Source organism: Corapipo altera, unplaced genomic scaffold (assembly GCF_003945725.1).
Source record: "Corapipo altera isolate COAL_440 unplaced genomic scaffold, ASM394572v1 239, whole genome shotgun sequence".
In the NCBI taxonomy this organism is placed as follows: Eukaryota; Metazoa; Chordata; class Aves; order Passeriformes; family Pipridae; genus Corapipo; species Corapipo altera.
The window spans coordinates 503,281-521,390 of record NW_020884938.1 but is presented as its reverse complement, the minus strand read 5'-3'; the positions used below and the strand labels follow the sequence as shown (position 1 = coordinate 521,390).

Here is an 18,110-nt window from a genome sequence, read left to right as displayed (position 1 = left end):
CTGAAGGCATTTTTGAGGAAACTTGAAGTTTTAGAGTGTTAATAAAGTGTTGCCTGCTAAAATAAAGCCAGATTGGTTCAACATTAATGTTAAAGAGTATGTAAATAGTAAAGGCTGAAATGTCAAAACAAATATAGATAATTTAAAAATATCACTCTTTGCTCAAGGTATGTTGGTGACATTTCAAGAGCTATTTTGTAATTTTTCTGTTAAAAATTATGCACTGCCATATGCTGAATATGTCAAGCTTCCCTTCTACTGCTGCTGTTTGTGTGTCAGAGGATTCTTCTGTAGTCATACAGAATCACATATTATGTTCTTGTCCTTCAAGATCTTCCTTGAGCCTGCACCTCAGGAATGCCTACAAAGAGTTTCGTGTGCAGCTTGTTGCAGGTACCTCTACAAGGCTGTTCTCCTTTGTCCCTGTGTCCCTTTTGACTTTTTACCTGTCTGCCTGAATCTCTGTCTTCTCTCTTGACCTCTTTATATGGAAGTTCTCTTATATGGAGGCAAGAACCAAATTGACTTTCTAGTTGCATACAGCACCTCAATCCTTGCCCGTAATGAACGTTCCCTCTCTATACATCCTACAGCCTATGGGATTTCCTGGGAAGAGTGAGTCCTTTCCTTGGGAGAGGAGTTAGGTTGGTCTTTCATAAGATCTGGCTTCTAGCTTAGTTATTTATTTGGTATGCTGTTAGAGCTTTGGCATCAAACAGGGCCCCCTTTACAAGAGATGGTGAGCTCCTTGGTGGGACACACTGCAGGCTTTTCCCTTTACCTCACACCCTTCCACATGCTTTTGTCCAAAACCCTCCAGGCTGTTGGCACCATGTGCAAAATGGGAATGCTGATGCTTTGTCCTCCTGAGTTCTTTGGGATCAGGAGAGGCCATTTCATGGAGACTTGCACAAAGATGGAAAGGAGAACGATTCTGGTGCCGATTCCTGACCCACCAAGATCCAGTGGGTACACGAAGATGTATTAGGAAAGAAACTGGGTGTCAATAACACCAAGACAACCCTGACCACTTTTTTCAAGATGTCTTGGGGAGCATGTAAAATTCCAGCTTCACGCCAGTTTTAATTCACTTTCATACTGTTGGGCTCCATTTTAATGTCAAAAGCAACCCTTGAGTGAGGTTGGATTTGATGTAAAGAATAGCATTATGTCATCAGAAAGGAAAGTGCTGCTTAACCACTAATATATTTAAAACCATTTTCTGAGTAGATTTGTTGCTAATTATACTGTATAAATTTAAGAGTGGAAATTTGGTTTCTCCATCATCATGGCTTGCATGTCTAATATTTCTCACTGGGCTTTGGAGTGCAGCTTAAGTGCAGCTCTCCCTGGAAATTTCTTTTTAATCTAATCCCATTCTCTAGTTAAACATTTCAAATGAAATATACTGAGGAAGAAAAAGAGGACTACTTGGTTTGGAGTGCTCTATAGGCAAAAGATTGCCTGAGGACCTCCTTATGGACTGTACCTTATCTTGCTGTGTGTCCAGTAACAGATGGAGTTGGAGTGTAGGTACCTCAAGCTCTTTGATTTTCTTTCTTTCCTTTTTTTTTTTTCCATTTCCAACTACATGGATTAGAGCTATAAAGATGTTGGTCTAAGTCATAAGAGTTTTGGAGACCGGAAATACTTGATTTCAGTAGTTGAATTTAAAGTTATCTGAAGGTAAATATCTCTTATCTGGATGGTGTGTAAATTGTGTATTCATCTGATTTCCTTTCCTTACTGGATATCATTTTCCCTTGGTGAGTGGTTCGTTTGGCTTCCTAAGCAGAACTAGACAAACTCCTAAATCACTTCATGCTTTCAGTGAGCTGTGTCCCCTTTCTTTTCTATTTTCTTTAATCATTCTTTTCATGCTTCCGGAACAATTGAGCTGAAGGATTGCGAAACTTTTCATATCCTGGTCTGTGTGCTTGTCCCAAACCTCATACCTTGAAATAGTGTTGTTTGATATTCAGCTGCCATCACTGTAATATTGCATGCTTTGGGCTTTGGGATTTCTAACGTGACTGCAAACATTACCTTTCTAATGATACTTTGTGTTGGATTAAAGGGTGCAAACACTGTATTGTGAGTACTGGAGTTATGTGCCCTTACCAGTCTGGGGACCTGTAACCTACTGCTGGGAATTCCAAGTCAGGTCTCCTAAAGATAATACCTTGCTGCAATTCTCCACTAAATGGCTGCTGTCTGTTGCTAAATAGTTTGTGTAGAGCCCAAAGCTGACTAAATTCCAATGACAGCCTCACTTTTCAAAAAGGATGTGTGTGATGGATACTACACTTGTTGTATGGGTGTTTTTGTGAGTACCACGTGTGGATATTTGTTCTAATAGCCAGTCATTGTAGCAATAACTACCAGTAACATATCAGTTAATTCAGTGCTTTCCAGAGGACATTTCTGTGCTGAAAAATCGTTCTGAAAAAATGTCACCTTTCCTCCATACCATTATCGCTCCATAACACAGCATTATCAGCAAATACCTGATAACATATCCTTGCTGTTGTGAGAGAATTAATATTTATACTTTTATTGCTGCAAGCTTTGCCAGAGAGTGTCTCCGTTTGGGAGTTAGTCTTGGCCTCATTAACTATTGTGCTACCGTGGGTGCAAATCCTGCCTTTGACATCCCCTTGTTCTGCCTTATTGGAAACACACTGGGTTGGAGGCAGGGTCTGGCTCCCAGGATCTCTGTTCCCAGGGCTGCCAGGTAGGCAAAGTGAAACCCAGGATGTCTCCAGCAGAGTCCAGTCTGACTTTGCTCAGCTTGGCCACTGTGAGTACTGTGTTGCTCAGCAAACCAGTGTGTGGAAGGATTGATGCACTAATGTTGCCTGTGTGACTGTGTGCTGCATGGTCATACAATTAAAAATGTTTAAAAAATAGTGTATTCTCCCAGAAGCACTAACTGGATCCTCTTGCAGTCCCTGCCTGATCTCTGCATGTGCAAACCTGCCAGTTCTGCACTTATCCCAGGAAACGCTGCATGGAGACACTTGTTTCCATCCCTATTCTTGAGGCCCTTTCAGAACTATTAAATTAAGAGGCTACTGTGTCCTCCTTTGAAATCCCAAATGGAGGATGGAAGAAGGAGGTGGAAGTTCAGTACCATCCTCATGCATCTCAAAGAATTTGAAAGCCAAAGGAATTCAGAGGGATTACAGCAGCAAAGGACATAAATGCAGTCTCAAAATCAGGTGAAACTACCACTGCTTTAAAGATCTCTCTTAAAACTCCAACTATGCTGATGTGTTGGTTTACCAGCAGAGGAACTGTGAAAAGCCTCATTTTGCATGGCAGCCAAATGAAAAAACAGGGTCAACCCTCCAGTTCTGTGGCCTTTTGTGCTATTTTTTCTACTTTATGTAAGGGATGGTCTCCACTGCTGGATGGCCTTCCTGAACAGGAATATTGATATACTTCCGGTGAGGTTGAGAGAGTGATTCACTCTTTGGTGGCATTTGTGCAGTCCCCCCTGCCAAAGCTGTGCAGCTGCTTTGTATTTCATTTTGGGAATACTGTTTCCTTGAAACCAGTGTTCAGGAATCCAGTGTGTGTAACTTGGAGAGGGGGAGGGTGTCCTCAATTTCATTAAAATCATATCCAGGACTTTAGTGGAGGAAAAGACTTGGAGAAAGGGAAGAAGCCAGGGTGCTATTAATGAAAACATTAGATTCCTTGCAGAGCACCACTTTCCTTGCAAGGCAAACACCAAAAAGAGGAAGAAGCAGTTCCTGGGTTTCTGATTTCTGTGGCCCTTTGAGCTGATTTGCAGCCGTGAGAAAGGTGCCAATATCTTTGTATTGTTTGGCAGGGAAAAGATTACCTTGTAACTCATCTTGTCTGGCTATGGCCTGGCACTGGATCATGACCAGGTTGATGGCAGCCTGACAGTTTTAAAAGAATATGTTGGCATTTTATGAAAAGGGAAGTTATTACACTTGAAAGGAAGTAAAAACAAAAACAGAAAACCTACGCTTGTCAGTTTTATGGCAGAGGCAGTAAAAATTCTGGCATGTTACTTCAGCCAATCCCTGCAACAAATTAGTGAACTAAATTGATTACAAAATCAAAGATGAATTTACATAAGCATTTGTGTTTTAGTTACCCTGCTCCTACAGTGTGTCAGACACTCAAAAGAGTCAACCCCATGCCCCTTACAGTTAAAATTAGTTTACAGCCTAAATTTAGATGTGTAGCAGCAAGAAGGGAGCATGGAAAGAAAAGAAGAGCATGGGAAGGGATGGGACCTCCTGGGTCACTGGCTCCAGTCTCTCCCAGTCTCAGGAAACCACATTGTCCTATCCTCTTTCAGGCTGTGTTATGGTCTTCTGACATACTGTTAGATGATACAAAAGATGGGGGTTAAATTTACAGATTTGTCCCAGCTCAGTATAGTTTTTCTCTGTCTCCGTTAACTGTGGGATTGGACCCACACTGAGGCTTATCACAAGTTTCTGCTGGTGGCTGTGTTTTACAGCCAGGAGATGTGCCAGGGAGCTGGGGACTGCAGGCAAAGGCAGCAGCCTTAGTGAGCAGAGCCTGAGCAATGAGGACGATTTGGAGTAGCTCTTCCAGCAGCCAGGAGGAGCACAGAGTCAGAAAATAAGGTTTCCAAGTGTTATTTCTCTTTTTCTTCCCAAGCTGCTGTCAGAGGAGTGAAAGTGAGACACTTCACCCTGGGAATGCCTAACCTGCAGAGAGCTTAGGGTGAGCCAAGGAGGCTTGGTGCTGGGGACAGGGGGAGCTGGTGCCTGAGGAGCCCCAGGCTGTGTGGGTGGGTAGCTTTCCATTCCCACACTAGACTGAGTATTCCTCTGTTGTGCTCTACGCCACCCCTGGGAACCCTGTCCCGTGCCATCCTTCAAAACCCTTCCACGGGTACCTTGCCCTTCATGCTCCTGTGGGAGCTCAGCCTGTGAACGAGGTGTGAAAAGAAGGGTTCCCTGCAGAGTGCCATGGCCTCAAAAGCAGTTGTGAACTGTTTTGCTGTGTCAGTCAGAACTGTGAACTGGAACCTTAGGGGTTTCACTCAGAGAGGGATGAGGAGAGTCCCTGCTCTACAGCGTGTTTTCACTTTAGCCAAAGCTAAAGCTGCAACCAGCCTTCTTCTTGTGGGCAGAACGAACCAAGCAATCTACCTGGGTGGAAGGCTCGGTGCTGTGCAGAGGCCTAGAGTTGTGAGCAGTGCAGAGGAAGCCCAGTGGTGTGGGCTGGAGGTTACTAGCACAAGGTACCTCTGTCAAACTGCACCCCAGAGTGGGAGACACAGAGGCAAGAGGGAGGCCTTGGCCAAAGGGATCTGCTTTTCTCAATGCCTGTTGAGATTTTTGAGTATCCAATGTGATTGCCTGAGTAGATGTACATCATCTTCAGATTGGTAGTGATTTTCTACAACAAGAGTGCCCAGAGAATCTGTATCACCTCTGGCTCCGTCCCCACAGTCCTGCACCCTCTGGGGAGTGCATCCTTGTGTTCTGGGGCTGGTAGCTTTTTATTCTGCTGAGGACAGGACTTTTGCCATGCCTGCAGCTGCAGAGCAAAGCAGTCGTTGCCCCATGGCAGTTATTCTGCCCAAACAGCTCTGGTGTCTCCCGTTCAGATAAAACTGAACAAATTTAAATACATTTTCTTTAGATGCTGAAAACAAACTCAATTGTGTTTGGTTTTGAACTCAGTGTAGGAAGCGTATTTTTGGTATGCTCAGACTCGTTAAGGGATTTTAGGCCTAAGGACTCCTCCTAGTATTTAATTCCCAATCAGGCTTTTCCATGGGATAAGAATGAAACCTATCCTTCCTGATGAGAAGGTTTCAGACCCATGCAAGCAGAGCGGGAAAACTCTAGGTACTTAGATATTTTTTTTTTACTGAAAAGTGTTTTGCCTAGTCACTGTGTTTGTGAAAGATGTGCTCAGATTCTGAGCCTGAATTTCACCTTGGGAACATTAGATGCTTATGTTCAGACTTTGCTCTTTATTGTGAGTTTGGCAGGAAAGGAAGAGAGTGGCTGGTCCTTAGTGTCTCTGTGTCTAATTCCTGTTCTACAGATGGGAAATTCAGAACACTCCTTAACCATTCAGGGGTATTGTTTAGATAAATCTTTGAGCAAACAAATAGCACAGTGATGTAGGAGTCACACATACACTGAAATGTGGTGAGCACTCCATTGTCAGAATCTCTAGTTGCTTCATGAGACCAAAGGCGAGTGGAAGAATTGGAGCTGCCATTTCAAACTGAGATTTGCATAAAGCTGTGTTGAAATTGCTTCTTGGGAATTTCCGCCAAAGGAATTTCTGCAGAGCTTGTTGTTAAGGAAGAAAATGGGCTAATTTTTGCTTTGAAGCTCCTAAGAAGAACTAAACCAAAAATAAATGAAGTTTACTTTCAGAGCTCTACCACCCACCATTATCTGTGTGTAAGTCAGTCAGTCAGCTGTGTGTCTGTGTGATGAAATATGGCTGAGACCTGGAAGAGCTGGGGATGAGGATGGGAATTGCCTGCCTTGCTGCTCCAGAATTCCATCAAGCTGTTCAAATAAAGAGGAGCTGGGACAATGTAACAGCTGGCCAAGATGAGCATGGGAAAGAAAAATATGGTGACAGGAGATGCAGAAGTGACTTGGTGTGTTGGCATTCCTTTCTTTTCAGGGCACAGCCATGTGAAAGGGCTTGTCACCAACAGAAAGACCCTCTCACATTCTATTGTGGTGAAACTTTCAGCCCCCAGATAATACCCCAAGTTGTGTGTTTCCAGATGTAATTGGTGTGTGCACATTCTCACACCGCGGGAATGTCACTCGGTCTCCTCACCCCGCGGCCTCGGCGGCTCAGATCTGCTGCTCTGCTCGGGCACAGGCTTGGGTGGTGCTTATTTTATATTTTCAAATGCATGTGTCTGGTAAATTGCTTTTTCCTTCTACGTATATGCAGGCTGAGGTCCTTCTTTTGTGGTTGATTGATTGACTGAAACTCATTGATAAATCTTTAAAATGAGTAGGTTTTCTCAATTTCCATAGACTGCACTAGGGGATTAGGAATCTCACCTTGCACCTCTGAATGTCTAAGCTCAAACTTTAGTTTAGTGTAAGCAAAGCTAATTCCCAGGAAAAAAATGGAACAAAGGAAGAAAATAATAGTATTTCTAAGGAAAAAAAATGTAATATACAATAGGGGGCTTTATCCATCTGTATTCAACATAAAACCCTGTGTTGATCAGGGGCTTTGTGAAAAGTTGATTTTCCAGTTCAGCAAAACTTTTCGAAAAAACATTTGCTTCAGGTCAACTGCAGCTAGTTTCCCTCCCTCTCCCTCATTAAAATGAAAAGCAAGTGTTCCCACTTCATTCAGCCTTGAATGACCTGTTTGATCTAAAGCAGAGCTTCTCCCAGAGCTCGGTCCTGGTCACCGGACTCAGGAGGATTCTTAATTTCTGTCGTTGCAATGGCACTGGAGGTCACACATAATTAGGCCCCAAAACAAGGAACTCAATCCAGGGTCCCAGGCCTAGATGGATGTCTAACTAATGGAATGTCATAGCTTGTGGGATAGGTTTTTATCAGCTTCTCGAGAAGAGCAGCTTTATATCAGATACCTGTTGGACAATGGAGTGAGAGAGGATGTTGATCTGGAGCTGATGGAGAAGGAAATGTGTGCTGGGCAATGCTGAGGCCACACCTCAAATCCTGGGTTTAGTTTTGGACCCCTTATGACAAGAAAGACATTGAAGGGCTGAAGAATGTCCAGAGAAGGGAATGGAGCTGGGGAGGGGTCTGGAGCACCAGGAGCTGCTGAGAGAGCTGGGGGGGGTCAGCCTGGAGAAAAGGAGGTTGTGATTGGCCTCTTCTCCCAGACAACATGGGACAGAACAAGAGGAAACGGCCTCAAGGTGCACCAAGGGAGGTTTAGATTGGATATTATGTTGGATATTGGTTAATTTTATTACAATATGTTTCACTTTTCAGTCCAGTGAACTTCAATGCTGGAAGAGTGGATTAAAAAATGGAAGGGAGAAGGGGCAGTGTCTCAAGCAGTGTGTTCAACCCGTAGCCTTAGGAATAGTGTCCTGGAGTGTCAGAGCTCACAGAGCAGCCAAACAACATTTTTATGGTCCTTTTTGAAAAACCTGCCTTCTGCAAATTTGGCAAAGAGAACTCTGCTCATCTTCATGATGCTGAGGTGGTCTTGTCACATGCAGGTCCTTTGCTGTAGATGCTTTGGGGTTTGATAATGTGCCTGAGAAGGTATGAGATCATACCCCAGGCTCATACCATCTGTTTAACAGATGGATGTGTATGGTAGGGCTGACAGTCAAAAACCTGGCTCCACTTAGGTCAGTGGTATCAAGATTTTACCCATGATTGGAGGGGAAGGAGGAAAAAAGTGTCCAAAGATAGGTTTCCTAAATGGCTGCTGGGAAAGCCTGTAGGCTCAGAGCTGGGCTTATTTACTGTTCTGGCCTTTGGCTGATACTTACTTGTGCTTGGCCCTTGGCAGTGTTGGATCTCTGTGTCTCAGTCTGTGTTTGTTGGTGCAGACTGTTGGGGTTGTGACTGTTGAACAATAGGGAAGAAGAGCAGATCTTATTCCTTAACTGTGACCATTACAAGCTTAGGTGGTACTGACCAGAGTCCTGTCTGTCCCTACTGTTCTGGAAGGAATGTAGCACAAGTATCAATCAGTTCATCAGTAAGTCCAGATGTTCTGTTTGCTGCACTAGGCAAATGGTTGGGTTGTTTTCTTGTTGGCTGAATTTCTCTCTTTTTTTTTTTTCTCTTTTCTTCTCTTTAAACTCCCAACAACACACAGATCATCCCTGGATTTCTTTAACCCACAGAATACAATTGTTCTACCCTCACTGAAATGTTAAAAGTAGTTTGTGGACTGGAGCATGGCTGGGTGGGGCACTGTTCAGTTTCCAGCCTAAAATCCAGACTAAAATACAGTCCTTGACAGATTAAATCCAGCTGTTGCACAGGTGCACTGGGGCTGAGCAGCAAGGAAGTTTACCCACTTATAAACTTCTGCCTGTGTGCGTCATTAAACCAAGATATTTTTGGATCTCAACTATATACTTCTTGGTTTTTTGATTAGGCAAGGCAAGTGGTCTTCATTAAAGCCACAGACAGCAGAATGGTTTCATCTGAATTCTTCCCTGTAATTGCAGAAAGACAAACACAAGTATCATAACACTCCGATTCCTCCCTATCCAGCTCTTTTAGCCACTCTTATCATTGGGAATAAAGCCTAAAAAATCCAAATTGTTTGTCTAACCTGACACTTCCAGTCTGCACTGAAATAGTATGTGTGGAGTTACATTTTGTAGATGTTTCTTATTGACTCTTAAAGAGCTACAATATCACATTGGGAATCTGGTAAAGGTCTAGAGATAAATCCTGTGAGGAGCAGCTGAGGGAGCTGGGGGGGCTCAGCCTGGAGCAAAGGAGGCTCAGGGGGGACCTTCTGGCTCTGCAACCCCCTGACAGGAGGGGGAAGCCGGGGGGGGTCGGACTCTGCTCCCAGGGAACAAGGGACAGCAAGAGAGGGAACAGCCTCAGGCTGTGCCAGGGGAGGCTCAGTTTGGACATCAGGAGGAATTTCTTGCTGGAAAGGGTGGTCAGGGGCTGGCAGGGGCTGCCCAGGGAGGTTTGGAGTGCCCAGCCCTGGAGGTGTCCCAGGAAGGCCTGGCCATGGCACTCAGTGCTCTGGGCTGGGGGACAAGGGGGGGATGGAGCACAGGGGGGACTCGATGATCAGGAAGGTCTTTTCCAACCTAAAAGAATCTATGGAATGGTCTAGGGAGTTAATTTAGTAGAACAGTTGTTTTGAAGAAGTAGAATACTGTGTCCATCTGAGCAAATCCACTTGCAGGTCCATTCTCTTGCCTTTGCAGTGTTCTATTGGGTAAATCAATTATGCAATAAACAAGTTCTTTATAGCTGGGAAATAGTGAGTACAGTGCATAACTTACATTAATGGGGGTATTCATTAAGTGCCACTTGTATTTTCCCCCAGCCCCCTCCCAGGTTCCAGCTGTCAGGGGCACAGGGGCTCAGTCTGCACTCCTGTTCTTCACAGCTACTGACACAGGCATTGACCATGGATTTATCTGATGCCTGTTTTTATCTCAGTCCCAAGACCTCCTGGTTATATTTAATAGTTAGTGGGATTGGACCAGCTGCTATAAATACCTCGAGCTGATCCTTGATGTTTCTGGATGGACATCAGCAAACATGGAAGTTAAACTCTGTAGAACCTTCTCTCTTGCCGTGATGAGGCTTTTAAGAGCCTTTTGTTTTAAGGACATTTTAGTTGTTTGCCATGTTCTGCTTTCTTGGGTTCCCATTTTAAAATAGAACGATGAAAAAACCTTTTCACCTCTGGTCTAAAACCGTATGTGTGCTTTCTTGGAAAGCTGGTGGAAAGTCCTTTTAGTCCTTGGGTTACAGGGAAGCCCTTTCACTGATGGCATCTGCAGCTTTGGAACACCTGAACTGAGAAACTTGGGTTTAGCATCTGCCTACAAAGGGGAGTGTTTCTACTTCTTTTTGTGTCATTGTGTTTGCAGAGCAACTGAGAAAGAATTTCTTTTTCTCTCTGTGTGATTGAAGGAAAAAAGGGCCACAGGAGCAAAAGGCAAGGAAGATATTATTTGCATTTTTAAATTTTACATTAGGCTTATTTTTTCTTTTTAGTGTAGTAAATGTAAAATCCATACTCTGATCTGAAACTCACCATTATTATGACTTGCCTTATTTTCAGTATTTCCCATGAGGTCAACAATATCAGACTTTTTAATATGCCTTCATACAGAAATATTTTTGTAGAACACATCATTTCTCTAACAGCTCTTTTCTGTGGGGATGATGGCAAAGCATATTGCAAACCATTTAACTTCAAGTGCAGTGTCTGAGATCACTTTCCCTGTCACCATTACTCATTATGAGGTTCTCATCAGATTTTTTGGAATAATATTTGAAGCTACTGTTTCAAAATGAGTTTAACAAACTCGCTGAGTTTGGACAAACAATCAATAGGCCCCAGGAAAGGCAGCAGTGCATTTGTAGTGCTGGTCCCTGGCCTTCCTTGTGGCAGGTGCTGTTTTCTGTGCAGCTGCAGCATTGCCCCTGTGTCCTGCCTTGCAGTGACCTCTGGGATTCCAGTCCAGGCTTTCTCTTGAGCAAAACTCTCCAGTTGTGCAGGATTGGGTGGTGGTTTCTCACTGTTGACAGAAGTCCACTAGGATGCAAACCACCAAACTCATTTTCACTGTGACCTAAACCAGGATTTAAACTGAAGTCTCTGGAGGTGAAAAGCCAGACTACTAACAAGTGACAGGCCAGCCTCAAATACCTTGGTTCAGATAAGAATCGAAAAGTTTAACTTTCCTGAAACCATTCTGGTCCAGAAATCAGCCTTCAGTCCCATGAGAGCAGTCTCCCTACCCTGATTTATTGCATAATCAGATTGGGACTGGATTTCTGAGACACCATAAAGGCAGCTTTTTTTCCATAATGCTTTTGACTAAAACCAGTAAGCAGAGACATGCACTAAAACAGAAAAAAAAAAACCAAACTCATGTTTTGCAATCTCAAGTGCTAGCTTTGTTTTTCAGAAAAATCATGTTTCCCTTATTCAAAATTTTGTTTCCCATAATAGGAAGCCACAGTGTTAGAAGGAAAACTGGTCCTTACAGCAGTGGTGGTCAGGAGGAGGATTGGGTTTAAATAGACAGTAGGAAAAGAATTAATAGTAAGAATCTGAATCACTGGGACAGGACTGCCGAGGAAATTGGTGTCATTTCTATCACTGAACATGAGAGTGGATAGATAAAGGTTTTGAAGAACTGTAACATTTAGGGCTGGCCCTGTCCTAGGATGGGAGCATTGTGTGACATGATGTCTTCAGATGTCTTCCAGGTTTATGATTCTGTGACTTGTTTATGATTGACGAGACTCGTCTCATGCAGCAAAACTCAGGTGTATTAATCTTCATGTGAAAATACCACAGTGAAAAAAAATTGGTATCCTGGAGATTGACTTTATTTGGAATGGCTTAGCAAAGACTCCTCTGTTAAACTCATGGCAGCCTTTGCTTGTTGGGGTTTCCCCTTGGCCTTCCAGAGCACTTTGCATAAAGCAGTTGGGAGATGCTGAGCAGTGTCTGTATCCTGGAATTGTTGTTCTGATTTTAACCCCAAAAGAGTGGTTTATTTTGCATACTGCAATGCACAGGGTGTTCCCACTTCCCTTATTCTTGATACTGGAAAGGTTAAATATGTGTGGGAGAGACATGCAGAGAAGGAACTGATGATGTGAGAAGTACAAGATATGACTGCTGGAAATGATGGTTCCAGTAGATGAGACCCACTCAGATAATAAAAATGTGAGTCAGCTCTCACTCATGTGCTAACATGGTAAGAGGCAAATTTTCTCTGACCAACTGTTTTTAAATTTCCTACATAAACACAATGATGCATCAGGATATATCTAAAAATAGTCTCTCCTCCCGCGGCGGATACATCCACAAACCCTGCACAAAACCACTCGTGCTTCTCAAACCCACTGTGCTGTGGAGCCGTGGGGCAGTGAAGGGGCCTGCTTAGGAGGAGTTTCAGTCAAACTTTAGTTAAAGATGAGAAGAAAATAATGCATAGAATGCCTGTTCCAGGAGGGGGGCAGGGAGCTGGATGTGCTGCCGGGGCTCCTCCTCATGGCCGTTCAAACCTGCTTGTGCCCAGCCTCGCACCGTTCATCTGTGTGCTGGATTCCTCTGAGCTTCTCCTCTTTTTGCCACTTGCTGGAAGTGCTGCATCCCTCTCAGCACTGCTGTTGGCCTTCCCAAGAAGTATTAAAAGTGCTCCTCGTCTGAGCTGGGCAGTTTCATACAAAAATTGAACTCAGGTAAATCAGCACATGGCAAAGGTCCCAAGAGCTGTTAGCTCTGCTGTGGTCAGCTCTGCTGGGAGCTGGCTGGAAGGGGACCAGCGGACAGATAACATTTAAATGTGATGTAAGGAAAGGGGTGTTACACTGGACACCAGGAAACAAGCTCATTTTTACCCTACTCCAGCAATTCCATGTCCTTCCTGTGCTGTTCCCCAGAGCTGGAGGCAGCTCTGCAGGCGGGGTCTCACCTGAGGGGATCATATGTGCCAGCTGTCCTTGAGCAACATAAAGCACTCAGTAAATCATGCAGAGGTGGTTTGAAGCCAGACACAGTAGCTCAGCTGCCATAATTCCACTGGAAACTGTCTCTCAGAGGAGTTCCATCTCCTACACGAGCTCAACACCTGCCCCACGAGCCCCACAGCACCGGGCATCGCTCCTGCTGCTGCTGTCTCCCCCAGACCCAGGGGAAAGGCCAATGTTTCTGGGCTTTTAGAAACCCATTCCTCTCGAGCCATGAAAAATAGTGCTCTTAAGAGTGTTAGTTCAGTACCCTGCAAAAATGAGTTATCATGGTCTAAAGGAGGTAAAAATAGGGATGAATTGGGGATTTTCAAAAGTCTTCTAAAATGACATAATTCTGCTCCCGTTTAAGCCCCCGTTGGGATGGAGCTGGGCTTGAGTTAGATGCAATAAGTGCTTTCAGAAATCCCATCCTAAGTACAGAAGAAGAGTTAGTGTTATCAATGTGGTGCATACCTCAAAAAAAAATAGAAAACAAACAAAAAACCCCACTTGAAGTATGACCTCAAGAAAACCTGTCATTTCATGCAAACAGGCATTTCACAGATATGTACAGTTTCCAGAAACATAACTTCATCATTAGAACTTGAAAGATTAACAATAATCTTTTGCAAGTTAAAAAAGTATATTTTTTCTGGTTGGGTTTTTCAAAGCAGTTCTAAATTTTAAATATAAAATAGTAAGTGTTGCATGGATTTTATTTTGCCTTAATCCTCGAGTTCATAATCCTGAAATAAATTTTGAGCTAAATCCCCTGTGACCAGAAATATTCCTTTAAACTCTAGGGATTGAGCCAGCTGTAGTTATATTTTATGCCAACTAGCCAGATGTATTTAAAAGAAAGAAAATTCTATTCTAAGTAAAATAAATTCAAAACTCTTTACCATAAAGTCTCAAAAATAAAGCCAAGGACCAACATAGACTTTATTCCCACAACAGCACAGAATAAATATGAGAAAACCTCCCTGTCAGCTGGGACCAGGACTGATGTTTATGCACTGCAGGGCACTGCCTCTGCAAGGACCAGGGCACTTCCTTGGACTCACAGAGGAAGGGAATTGCTGCAGGGGTTTTATGGTTGAGAGAGGAATCTCCTCTCTTCTGTAGCACTGACCCCTTTTTTTGACCAAAAAAACCTGAAAATTTTGCAACTTCCAGTGCTTGGCTGAGTTCTAAGAAGCTTTGCTTTACCTGCAAAGCTCTAAATAACAAAAAGAAGCATGGGGTTGACAGGGTGTGACCCTGAGTGCAGACTCTCCCCCTGGCCTGGCCACACATGGGAGTGTTGGGATTTCCACATGTTGGGATTTCCACACACAGCTGGCTCCTCATAGTGATTTACCAACAGGGTTTAGAACTGCTCTGAAGTTACACCCTCAAATACATGCTGGAGCCCTGGTTTTCCATCCTTCTCCTCCACCATTCTGCGCTTGCATTCCCCTGTATCTGTTCCTCTGTTGTGAATATTGCTCTGTTCACCACCCCACTGCCTTTCCCCCCTGTTTGCTGCTATCCAGCATGACATCAGCAGAAAAGCACTGCAGGAGGGGCTTCCATAAAGCAGCAAGTAGACTGAGAATCGAGGAACAGTTTCAAAGATGGGTTTGTTGTGTTCCTGTGAATATATCATGACTATAGTGAGGGTTTGGAATACATTGGCACACACCAGAGGGAACCTCATCGTTACCCACCCACAGTGACTGAGCCGGAGTGATCTCATTCCATATCCTCAGCATAGTTCTGGCATGTTCCCCCTGCATGGAGGGGGGCACAGAGAATGACCCTCCTTTGAAATCCTAGATGTATTTACATGAGACCATGCCAAGTGCATTAACAAGTGGTGGAGTGGAAACCCTGAGTGAGTAAACATGGTCAGCCCAAACACATGCAAATAAATCTAAAATTCTGGAGCATGTCATGCTTTGATTTACACCACAAACTATAGGAGGAAATGTCTGGCTAGTGATAATCTTACTCTATTCATTCATTTTTAATTGGCATGTTGTCATAGCACAGCATATGAAGCTCTCAGGGAATCTTTTTTATCTCCTTTTTGCAAAGTAGCTTTAGTTCAGGTGGCAGCCCCGTTTTGCTGTGACTACTATGAAGTTTCCTCACACCTCAGTAGTTCTGATGGTGGATATTTGGGATGTTGCCCTCTGTGTACACTTATATCCCTCCTCATCTACTGCATTCCTACTCAGAGAAAAAGAGAAGGCTGCTGCTACCAAGCTGGGAGTAGATACTTGGCCGAGTGCTTCCCTGGTTTTGGGTGGGTGTACCAGCTTTGAGCAGCAAGCCTGGCCTTTGAGAGGCGTGTTATGATGAGTGAACAGCCATCTGAGGGGCTTTCAAACCTTACATCGTATCCAAGGAACCTCCGGTAATAAGGGCTTCAGCTCCTACCCACAAGTGGTCCTGTGGGAAAACTGGTCTGGGGCTTTTATTTCCTGAAAGGAAGGATTGTATGGCAGTGCTGGGGCTTCGGGGGCTGGATAATCAAGGCTCGGCATGATGAATTTGATGTACTGGCATCTGTTCTGTGTGCTTTGTAAGGCTTCCAATAAAATATGAATAAAGCAGAAATATGCTTCATATGTCTGCATAGGACATATGGCAGTTAAAGCTTTAGATATGGCAATTTTGTTAAGAAGGATGTGTTAGAACACACATAAGTGGCACAGTTCTTTCACACACAGAAAGGCAGGGAAAGTTTAGGAAGACAATCAGTGCAGATCTGACTTGGGGGGGGTGTATTTTTGGGGGTTCAAGGGTTTGCTTCAGGCTTGAATGCACCTTTGAAAAGTCTGAAGCTCCAGCCAGCACTGTGTTACTGCATACAATTCTTCAAAGAGGGCAAGGTGTGAAAACAGGCCAATAAATGTGTAAGGGGTGAAGGAAGATTTTTACAGTCAAGGTTGCCAGCTTTTCCCCACCACAAAACCCCAACATCCCTCTCCAGGAACTCTACCCAGAATATTATTTTTGAATGACTGCCTTTGCAAATCAGTACAGTGCAGATGAGGACCCTCCCCCACGATCAACTTTCCAGCCCCTCTATGAGTGCGGGAAAGGGAAAAATAAAGGATGAGGCTGGAGTCTGGGTGGATTTTCCAGCAATGTGCCCTGTCTTTCCATAATGAAAATTAGAAGCATGATTAGGTAAATCAAGTGTAAATCCTATCTTGCCTGTGTTTTGTCCCAAAGCAAAACTAAGCAGTAGCTGTTTCTTCCTCATGTTTTCTCTGCAGCTGCTTCCCCTGACTCCTCCCCAGGACTTGCCTACCCGTGCTCCAGCCCAGCCCCAGTGTGGCACAGACACCAGGGCAGGAGCCTCCCCACACTGCTCAGGGGTCACATCTCAGCCCAGCCCTCCCCCTTGGTCCTGCAGCTGTGGGCACTGCTATGTGGCTGTGTGATCCACACAGTCTGTCTGGGAACAGAGCAGGTTTTGGCAGCCCCTCAGAGGAGAAAACCCTTTGAAATGTTGGGGTTACACGCGTAAAGCAAAGGGTTGTTGGGGTTTTCTGCGTATGAACTCTCTCCAGATGCTGTTTGTAGGTTTCTGAAGGAGTTGCAGAATAGAGAGAGCGCTCTTTCCCCTGGAGATGGGCCAAGGGAATATTTGTGGAAGATACTTCACAAGCAATGGGTAGCTTATGAATCCCCTGCCTCTAATTTATGAGACATGGATTGTGCAGTAGATGAAATGCTTTGTGACGTGATTTGGTTTCAGTCATTCAAGCTGATCATAAACTACCCACTGTTCACTGGCTGCTTGCGAGGGCAGAATATCACCCTTGCAGAGTTTTTAAGTTCAGGGCACTGGCCTGACAGCAAACACCTTGTTATCATCCTGTGCTTTCCCCTCGGAGCGCGTTCCCTGTACCCAGCCCTATGCTGTCCCTTCCACGAGGTGCCTGTGTCTCTGCTCTTGCTGAATCCCCCAAACCCTCTGGGTTTGTTCTGCTTTTCTCCTGGCCCAGGAATGTCCTTGCCTGCACCACAGCTGAGACATAACTCACTGTAGCAGCACCAACCCATGTTCCACAATTAGAAGCAGTCTCCTGAGGACAAAGACCGACGGGTGCTCCTGCTTCCCAATCCTCGTCAGTGTATGGGTGGGCTGGAGCCAGAACCCTCCAAGGGAAAACCTCTGGGAAGGGAAAATGTTTGAGAAGGATCTGGGGGTTCTGGAGGACATTCAGCTGTCCCTGACCAGCAGTGAGCCCTGAGGCCAAGGAGGCCAGTGGTGTCCTGGGGGGCATCAGGAAGAGCATTGGAGCAGGGCAGGAGGGGATCCTGCCCCTCTGCTCAGCCCTGGGAAGGCACATCTGCAGGGCTGTGCACAGCTCTGGGCTCCTCAGCACAGCAGGGACAGGGAGCTCCTGGAGCAAGTCCAGTGGAGGCTGCGGGGATGATGAGGAGGCTGGACTTTGATTTCTCTTTCAGAGTAAACAAAGAAAGTGCAGCTAATTTCTAATAGTGCAGATGTAATTTATGGCAATGCAACTTCTGCCACCTCTGAGACCTTTTACTGCTGGAAGCAGAAGCTTAATGAAGAGACAAGTGAAAAGCTGTGGGAAGTGAGGGAACTCCACATGAAAGAGGTGGGAAGGGACATGAAAAATGTTTGAGATGGTTTTATATCAAGGCAGAAGCCCTCTACCTGTGGTGTGTTGGGGTGCTAGATTGGTGGTGCCTGGTGAGAGGCCTGTGGCTGCTGTCCCAGGGCACACACGTTCCTGATCTCCTCCTCTCCTTGGCACAGTTCTTGCCAGAGGGGACAGTAGCAGTGGCTCCTGGCCTTGCTGGGCACAGCTCAGGATTGCATATGTACAATCCCACGAAACCAAAACATCCTCTCAAAGAGCCCTTGTACTCCAGGGCTTCCACTTC

At 44.7% G+C, this 18,110-nt stretch overlaps 1 long non-coding RNA gene across 2 annotated transcripts in view; it reads left to right on the top strand.

The window, feature by feature from the left end:
• LOC113955387 overlaps nt 1–18,110 on the top strand; it is a 103,550-nt gene that overhangs the window by 9,803 nt on the left and 75,637 nt on the right. The gene's annotated exons all lie outside the window — the stretch shown is intronic.